Source organism: Apium graveolens, chromosome 2, assembly GCF_009905375.1.
Source record: "Apium graveolens cultivar Ventura chromosome 2, ASM990537v1, whole genome shotgun sequence".
NCBI lineage: Eukaryota > Viridiplantae > Streptophyta > Magnoliopsida > Apiales > Apiaceae > Apium > Apium graveolens.
The window spans coordinates 187,208,356-187,217,537 of record NC_133648.1 but is presented as its reverse complement, the minus strand read 5'-3'; positions in this window follow the sequence as shown (position 1 = coordinate 187,217,537).

The window sequence follows — 9,182 nt, the reverse complement described above, 5'->3', positions numbered from 1 at the left end:
CTTGGGCGAGCCGGCCGAATGTGGTCGCAACCATATTTGCAGAAGAAGAAGAGGGAAGAGGAGCATCAGAGGGAGCAGCTTTCTTTGGCTCAGGCTCGCCAGTTTTTCCTTCTTTACCTCTATGCCTCTTTAGTCGAGGAGAAGGCCCTGAATCCTTGAGATGCTCGGAGAGAGTAGTCATGCGGGCCGGAGGATTGGCCTGAGAGCGAGCCCTTGTGCTCGCAGCTGCGGGCTGAACTGGGCCCGAGGCCGCAGCCTGCTCAGCCTCTTCCATGAAGGGGATAGGGGAGATGGCCATTTCTGAAAAAGAAAACAACAAAGCAATAGATTAGTCACAGCAAGATGCAAAGGAAAGAAGTAATGCAAGCAGGTGAAAAATACGGAGAATTAAAGTGCGATGTGAAATGAGATGCATGCAGGAAAAGTGAGCACACGAGCACACGAGCTCGCGCATGCGAGCAGCCAGGCCCGGACGTGCGGGCCCAATATTCTTACCCTTTCTGGATCTCTTCCTAGATTTCTTCTGAGGAGTCAGCCTCACTCCTTCCTTCAAAAACCCACATGCGGCCATATTGGAGGTCGTTATGAGTTTTCGGATGTCCCGGTCCGCCTTAGGAAGGTTTAGAAGACTGTCCGCGTTTATCTTTTCCTGTCCCACAAGGACAGTGCGAGGTGGGGTGGCTGGAGATAAAAGAAATTCTTGTTAAAAGGAAAGAGCTATGGTAGAAGAGACGAGAGCGGGCAGGAGAAAACTTACATGGATTATAATAAAAATGAGTCTGGACTCGAGGCACCTCGTGGATATAGAAGTAAGGGCTTTTCCACTTCCCTGAGTTGCTCGGCCCGTTGTGGATGAGGTTCTTCTTGTTGAAGCACGGCCAGACAGAGAAGTAGAAATACCCAAAGTCGTTAGGAGAATGCTTCAAATGGAGGAAGTAACCCAGCTGCCTCGCGGTTAGAGAAGGGTACCTTAACCTCCTCATTTGCAGTTGAGCTCTCCTCCCCATCAGGAATGATCTGCCTTTTGAAAACAATCTCACCCTCGAGCTCGGGCTGGGCAGGAGGAACATAAGGCTCAGGAGAGGCCGCGGGGGCATAATTATAGTTACAAATCTTGTACTGGCTTGTAACATCTGCCACCTCCTCGCTCTGAGGAGAGTCATAGGACCAATGCGAGCCGTCCTCTTCACCCTCGAGTCCCAAGATGGGATATTCAGCAGCTACAGGCTCTTTTCCTTTCTTCCTGGTGTCATAGTATGCACTCCCCAGGTCGCTGTCAGTTGATTCTGAGTCAAGGTGAATGGGGTCGAGGTGGTTAGCTGCTGCTTGCCTCAGACGGGCTGCCCTCTCTTCAGCCATTTCTCTCCTCGGCTCGGTCTTTATCCAAGGGAGCAGGCTCGCGGTTTAGCAGCTCTTCTACCCCAAGGGAGGCTGGAATATGAGAGAGGTCCACGGGCCTATTTCTCCAATTATATATATTCTTCTCCCTGGTAAAATCCTCAGGGTTCGGGTCGAGGTGAATATCCAGCGAGCCGGATCCAGCTGCTCGCATCGAGTTCTCAAGTCTGGCAATGTTCAAAGCCCCTTGAGGGGTGATAGCTGAGCCGGGAGAGATAGGTTGGCTAAGACGACCAGAAAGAGAGGTCAGCTCACGTTGCAAGTCCTTGGAGCCTCGCTGCTCAGGAGGGTATTGGTTTAATGGAGATGGAGTAGCTGAAGAGCAAGTCGGGCTAGCAGAGGTGCGAGCCGGGCTCGAGGAAGAGCGAGATGATCCATAGGAGCGGGCTGAAGACGCACTCGACATCTGTAAAAGATGGTGAAAATTAGTGTGTGGCCCTAAAAAGAAAACAAAACAAAAAAAAACAAGTATGGGATCGCACCTAAGTGTCCTCACATCTCACACGGGATCGCACCTAAGTATCTAAACGAGCAAAAGGACTCGCATCGCGCGTTGTGGTTGTGTGTGAACTCGCATCGAACAGGTGGTGTGTGCTCGCATGGTGTGTGTGAATAAAGCATGAATAAAAAACGGGATCGAATTGAAGAGTACCTGTGGGAGAGGTGTATGAAGATCCTGATGAATCTGGTCCCGGAGAATATCGCCGCCGGTAGACGGTTCTTGTTAAAATGATAATCTTCGCCGTGGTAGATCCTTGAGCAAATTGAGCAGCAATTCAGGAAGTGTTCTTGGAAATGTGAGAAATGAATTGAAATCTCACATATTTATAGGAGATAAGAGAGAAAGGAGGAGGCGACACGTGTTGTCATCTCATAAGATGACACGAATCCCCACGCCAGCTGTCCAACGGCTGTCAAAATGAATGCAAAGATGAAAGGCATGCGAGGCGAGACACGCGAGGCGGCTTGGTGCGGCCTGGTGGGCTCACACTTGCGAGGCCATAAAAAGATTAGAAAATACCTAGCCTCAAGATGCGACCAGGAATTTTGGGGGGTAGTTGTTATGCCCGCTTTCGGCCATGGGCCCTAAACAGGTCCCTGTGGGTGCACTAAATAGCTGGACTCTTGTGTGTGGGCTAGAACCATGGATTTATATGACTTGGGCCAGCACATGCGGGCTGGGCTCGTAACGTGCGAGCTGGGTTCACATGCGGGCTGGGCTCGTAACATGCGAGCTGGGTTCACATACGAGCTGGGCTCATGACATGAGAGCTGGGCTCAAACATGCGAGCTGGGCTCAAGTGAGGACATGCGAGCTGAGCTCACACATGTAAGGTGAGCTCACATTTGTCATTTGGGCTCTCATATGCGAGCTGAGCTCGGTTGTGCCCACGCGAGGTGGGCTCAGGTACCTTCATGCGAGGTGGGCTTAGCTGCCCACACGCGGGCTGAGCTCATGAGCCCACATCTTATAGAAACAGAGGTAACATTATATTTATTATTTGAAGGCGGTGCGGGCCGAGGTGACCAGGCCGGGCCGCATCGAAAGACTTTGTGTGCAACATGGAAAGTGACTCATAGATGACTGAGTTGCTCGTAGATTTCGGGATCGACACGGGTTGCTCCTACAATCACGGGAAGGATTGCGGAGATGCCGCGAGATTGTAGGAAGCGTGTGGAGCCGATCGAGATTTACGTGACTAATTGGCTGAAGGCCTGACTTTATCGTGGGCTTGGGCTGCACGGGCTGAAGAGTCCTAACCCTAGCCTACGTGACTTGTTCCCCAAGAACTACGTGAGGCTTGATCCCTATAAATAGGGTACGTAGGCACTTGTATGGGACATGAGTCGACACTTGATAGAGAATAACAAACCCTATTCTTTCTTAAGGAGTCCACATACAAGCTCAGCCACCACCAAACAACCTTCCTCCGCCCTCAAACACTGTCCTTGATCTTTGTTCCGCCCATTAACCTCCACAACATTGTTATACGAAATTCTCCCTATAACAATTGGTATACATTCAAGTCCTTCATGAAAACAGTATTGTAGATGATAAAATCTCTTTGATCGGCTAACAATATCCACTTTGGTGGAGTTATCAATCTCTTCTTTATTCATTTTCCCTCTTTATTTCCTTTTTCCTTCTCTTCGTTCTATACCGAGTCTTTAGTTCTTAAAAACATTCTTCTCACTTTCCTGTACAAATACTTTTTATTTCTCTTGTCTATTGCAAAATGGCATATTCATCTAGATAAGGTCTCGCACACTTGCAGTAACATCGCGCTAATTCCACCAAACTTCTAAATTCTATTGGTGTCCTTACTTCCTCCAAATTCTTAATTGCTTTGATTTCGGATCTGAAAATCACATCAGAATTTGAATTAATCTAATTGGAATCCATTTCCATCTAGCCGACCATTAGTTGGTAAAATTAACCAGTTAACTCTTTTAATTGATCAATTGAACCAAGTGATGACTAGCTAACTAAAATCAAGGACCAATTATATAAAGTCGGTTTGGCTATAACAACATATCATGCTCATAACCACATATACTACTAAATGACATAACATACATCTTTTAATCGAACCAAGGTCATAAACAAACAATTAGTTAATAAATCCATACATTTTCTCAATTATTTTAAAATATTACAGAATATTACTAATGAATATAAAATTATTCTAGTATTTTCAAAAACTTTATTCCAAGATTCTTCTAGTTTATTTTTCAATTCATGCTTTCTTATTAATAATTCATATTACTTAAGCATGTTCATAGACCTATTTTAAGGATAACTTTTAATCTTATTTTCTACTGTTGACACTTGTATATACTTATCTTTAAGAAATTATACTGCATATTTCAACTAATGGAGAAACTCATTTATCCTTGAAAATCTGTTTGTATTCTCGTTAGTTAACTTGTTTAACTTCTGATAAGCAACACATGGTCTCAACAACATTATCATAATCTTGTCAAAATTCAATTAAGATTTAAAACATTACTCCCTTAAAATATTTCACAGTTGGATCACCATTTTTGCATCTTTACTTATGTTCTCCCGTACGAAACCTTCGTCGCTGGCTCAGTTATGAGCGTCAGATTCACCATAACTCACTTACTTGAGTTGGAAAGCCTAACAATTCCCTTAAAAATCACACTCAAAATTTATTCGTAATTAGAATTTCTTCGATCTTGAACCTTCATGATAGGTACTTCTCATATGGGTGAGGTAGGATTCACCTTCTTAATATATTAATCGCTTGTCTGAGTTATTAATTAGAATTCCTTCATCAGCTTCTGTTGTCCATTTGCCTTGTCTGCTGTACGCAGCTTTACTTTCTTATGTCTATGGTTCATTCACCTAACATGGTTCACTAACTCATCCATTTCACGCCAAAATCTTTTAACTTGAAGTGTGCCACGTTAACACAATATAAAATTCTGATAAAATCCCCGCAACAAGAACAACCATCTCTAACAGATACCCATTTCTGATTTGATGTTTTTGTAACAACCATGTCAATTGTATATCGATTATTCTTTGCACGTAAATGTCCACCACTTATTGTCTTGCAATCATATCTATACTCAACATGTAATTCGAGCTACTATACGAAATTATTTCACTTCTTTTAAAAAACTTAAAGAGTATACCTTACATAAAAAGAGAATTGGTGTATATGATTTTGATTGGAAAGTTGTGTAAAGAACAACAGTGCAACAAAACAATTGGAAGAATCCATAAGTCAATAAATTATGACTGAAAAAGAAAGAATAAGTGATAATTTAGATATGAATGAGACAACCATATTTGTACTCAAGATGGCCAGTCTTTCATACTATATAGTACATCACATGATTAGGTGGTGTCCCACCAGACTCTTCGTCATTTTGACAAATCGTCACACCATAACACTGCTCGTCTCAATTAGAAGAAATATTTTGAAGGAAGAATGATTTGAAAAGGGATACAATAAATTTTCTTTTCTTCTTGCCTCATATAACTTGTTAATGGAAGAAACTCATGTGTATTCAAGAATTAACAAGAATATACGTTGTCGTACTAGAGAAAAGAATGACACCATTAGCCGTTATCCACATTTTACTTATGTATACCTTCAGGGCTTATTTGAATAATCAATTCCAAATCCAAGTCAGATGATAACTTCAGAAGATCTTCTGGATAGGCCTTCATAAGTTGATCAATTAAAATAATTTCCCACTTAATAAATCTCATATTTTTTAGCGTCGTGCCTCCACGTTCGATACTTTAATAATTCGACCATAATCGCGTCCTTACGGGATTTATAGTCATAGTTTCTAATTTTGTCTATGTTGTGTAAAATAACCATCTATCATATAATACCTCGACTCCATCGATAGGAATATTATTCTTCTTCAATTGTCTGGAAGAATCTTCTATTTCTTCTAATCATCCTTTAGCTTCTTTTGGGTCAACGAATCTTCTTAAACTTTAATAGTTTCATGAATTGGGTAAATAATATTTCCGCACATTGATTCTGTTATTGATACTATGAAACAAAGTTTACACTTTTCTTCCGAGAAAATTTTAAACTTCTCTGTATTAGCGGGTCAACTTGGCCCACTAAACTAACAACACTGAGTCTAGATCAACTATTCTTCCAGGTAAACTACTACTTATATCAAACAAGAAACTCAAGTAGTTATTCGACAACCAATTTTTTTTTAAACTCATTTTTTTAAAGATCTGTTAGAAATTTTGTTAAGAAAATCTTTTTTTCTCAAAAACTTGTTTTAAAATTGTAAAATTCATACACATGGTCGTCATTACTATATGAGTTGTTTGTTATTCTAATAATCTACTAATAAGGTACTTAATTAAAGAAATGACCATATAAGGGTCCATCCGCTTCGGTATATCTTCTACTCCTTATTGGGTCTATTCCGCCTTCATTAGTTGAAAAAAACTTCATTTACCATTGCATACTATTTTTTTCATAGTTCTAACTCCAAGGCCGACATCTAGTAGTATCTTCGATATTCTCATCGTAGTCCTTGCCATCACAATTATAACCAATTAACGCAGTTCGACATTCTGTCCATAGATTATGTCAGATTTTCTTATTAATCTTAAGTATACTTAATAAGGTCGATGCATCATTTCTTACGCAGTTCCAGAGAAATGACTGACAATGACAAGAAATACTCGGAAGAATATTTAGGATTCATCGTTACGGGTGCCTCTACGGTTGGCAGCTCTGATTCTCCAATTGACTCGCTTAACTAAAGATCGATAACTATTCTTTACTTCGCGATTCTAAACTGGATCATACTAAAACTCATTTGTCTCTTCTTTATACAAGATTCTCAAAAGAATCATTCTATGTTTCATTTAAAACCATATGAAAATCAGGGTAATTTACCCAATATCCGTCGAGCTGGTTATTCTTTGTAACTATAGGATCTAGATACTCAATATACTAATAGCGTCAACATATTTGCCTCATACCTATCTTAACAACATCTTTTCTTACTAATCCATATCGGATCTGCTAATCTTAATTCAACTCAAACTGAGTATACTTAGGGTCTTAATAGACACGTGGACTCACAATTTACATAACACGTAAGCACATAAGACACATATCACATATTTCATATAACATATAAGTCAGATCGTCAAAATATTCGACTCGTTACGTTCAGAATTGAAATTGGGTCGATATATGACTTTTCGATATTTAAGCAACTTAGAATCATTTACAGAATCAAGAAACCTTCCAAAATGAAATATTTTATGTCTCGAAAGTATTTCTAATGGGAGATGAATATTTTTCTGAGTGTAGACGCGTTCGTTTTGTATTAAACGGATGAACGGTCTATTTATTATGAATAAAATAAGAATAATTCAATTAATAATAATAATTGAATTTTAAATACCTTCATATAATTTTTAAAAGCTCAAAATGACTTTTAAAGTATTATTTGGGTTAATTATAAATAATTACATTTTATTTAACTATTTATAGAATTAAATAATTATTTAATTAAAATAATCAATTAATTAAATCCATAAATAATTACCTAAATAAATTATAAATTATTAAAATAAATTTAGATTTTTGAAAATAATAAAAAAATAATTTTCTGGAAAATAAAATAATTTAGTTAATTATTGAAAATAATTAACTAAAATAATTTTGAATTTAAAATCAATTTTTAGAATTTTAAAATGATTTTTGAATTATTTAAATAAATAATTATCAGAAACAGATTTAGTAAAATGATTTGGACATAAGGGGATTAAAACTGGGTCGGGAATGGGTTCCTGTTTGTTGCAGATTTACATTCAGCAAATAAGGAAGGAATTTGTTGGTTCTATATGTCCTCTGTGTGGTTCGGGATATTTTTCCGGTATTTTATTACGTGTTAAATGAATTTATATTAAAAGCTATACTATCCAGGTTTCGTTTTAATAGCTGATATTTTGTATAGAGTAATTGGCCTTATGTTGCATAGTATGGCGTATACCATATTGAATTTCCGAACATCTAGTTAATTTAGAAAATATTTCGTTTCGTGAAAATTATTTTTTCCGGGCCCCTACCGGTACGTCAAAGCATACAAAAATTGGATTTATATTTTTATAAAATTGTGGGTCTATTAAATATCCAATATTTTTTCATTTTTGGATTAATAGTAGTTTTTGGGAAATTTTGAAATAATTTTTTTATTTATTGGATTAAAAATTCCTCCCCATTAATTATTAATTTTGGGCTAATTATTATTATTCAATGATATAATTAGACCCTAAATAATTTTGGGGGTATTATTTTTTTTAACTATAAATACAATTTAGCTGTAATTTAATTATTATTTAATTATATAAAAAATCAGAAAATAAATAAAAAATCAGATTTTCTCTCCAAAAATTAGGGTTAGGGTTTATAACAGATTCTTGAAATTAAAACTCGATTTCGGAGTGATTTTGAAAGCAAAGTATATAGTGTTTGTATCCGTTACAAAGCTTGCGAGTTATACTATCAGAATCTTGCATCAAATTCCTTCAAAAATGTATAATTTTTAAAATTCGATTTTAGGGTTTATAGCCCGATTTAGGGGTTTCTGATTGAAGGATATTTGGTTAATTTTGATGATACACGTAGCTTCCTTGTGTTGATTGCAATAGAACTATATATAAATCATATGCGTTTATTTTTAGAACTAACATAATTGAGTTCGATGGTTTTCTTGAAATTTGATTTGAGTTTGTGAGACGTTCTTGAATTGTTAGTTAATATAATTGATTGGGTTACATTCGTGTGAATTCTGGCTTTAATTTTGTATATGAAATGCTATGGTTGGGATGACGTTGCTTGAAATCGAGCTCTGCCGGATTTCTCCGCCGACTTCAGTTAAATTAGCCGGATTCGACAATTTAGTTGTCCTTGGTTGTTGTTATTACATCAATTATGTCCCTAAGATGATTCTAGATTGCATACACTGAAAAACCATATCGAATCGAACTGTTTGGTTGCGGACCGAAGCTCACCGGAGCTTCGCCGGAGCTCGGGACGGTCGACGGGATCTGCAAATTCCCGGCAGACCTTGCATATTCATCCCGACCCGGTTATTAATTGTCTGACCCAATTCCAACCCGGTTTCGATCCACATTTCCCCAAATCAGATTTCCAAATTTTGTTTCTGGAATTCTTTTTTTAAAATAATTCAAAAGTCATTTTTTAATTCTAAAAATTAATTATAAAATTTAAAACTTATTTAATTAACTAAAT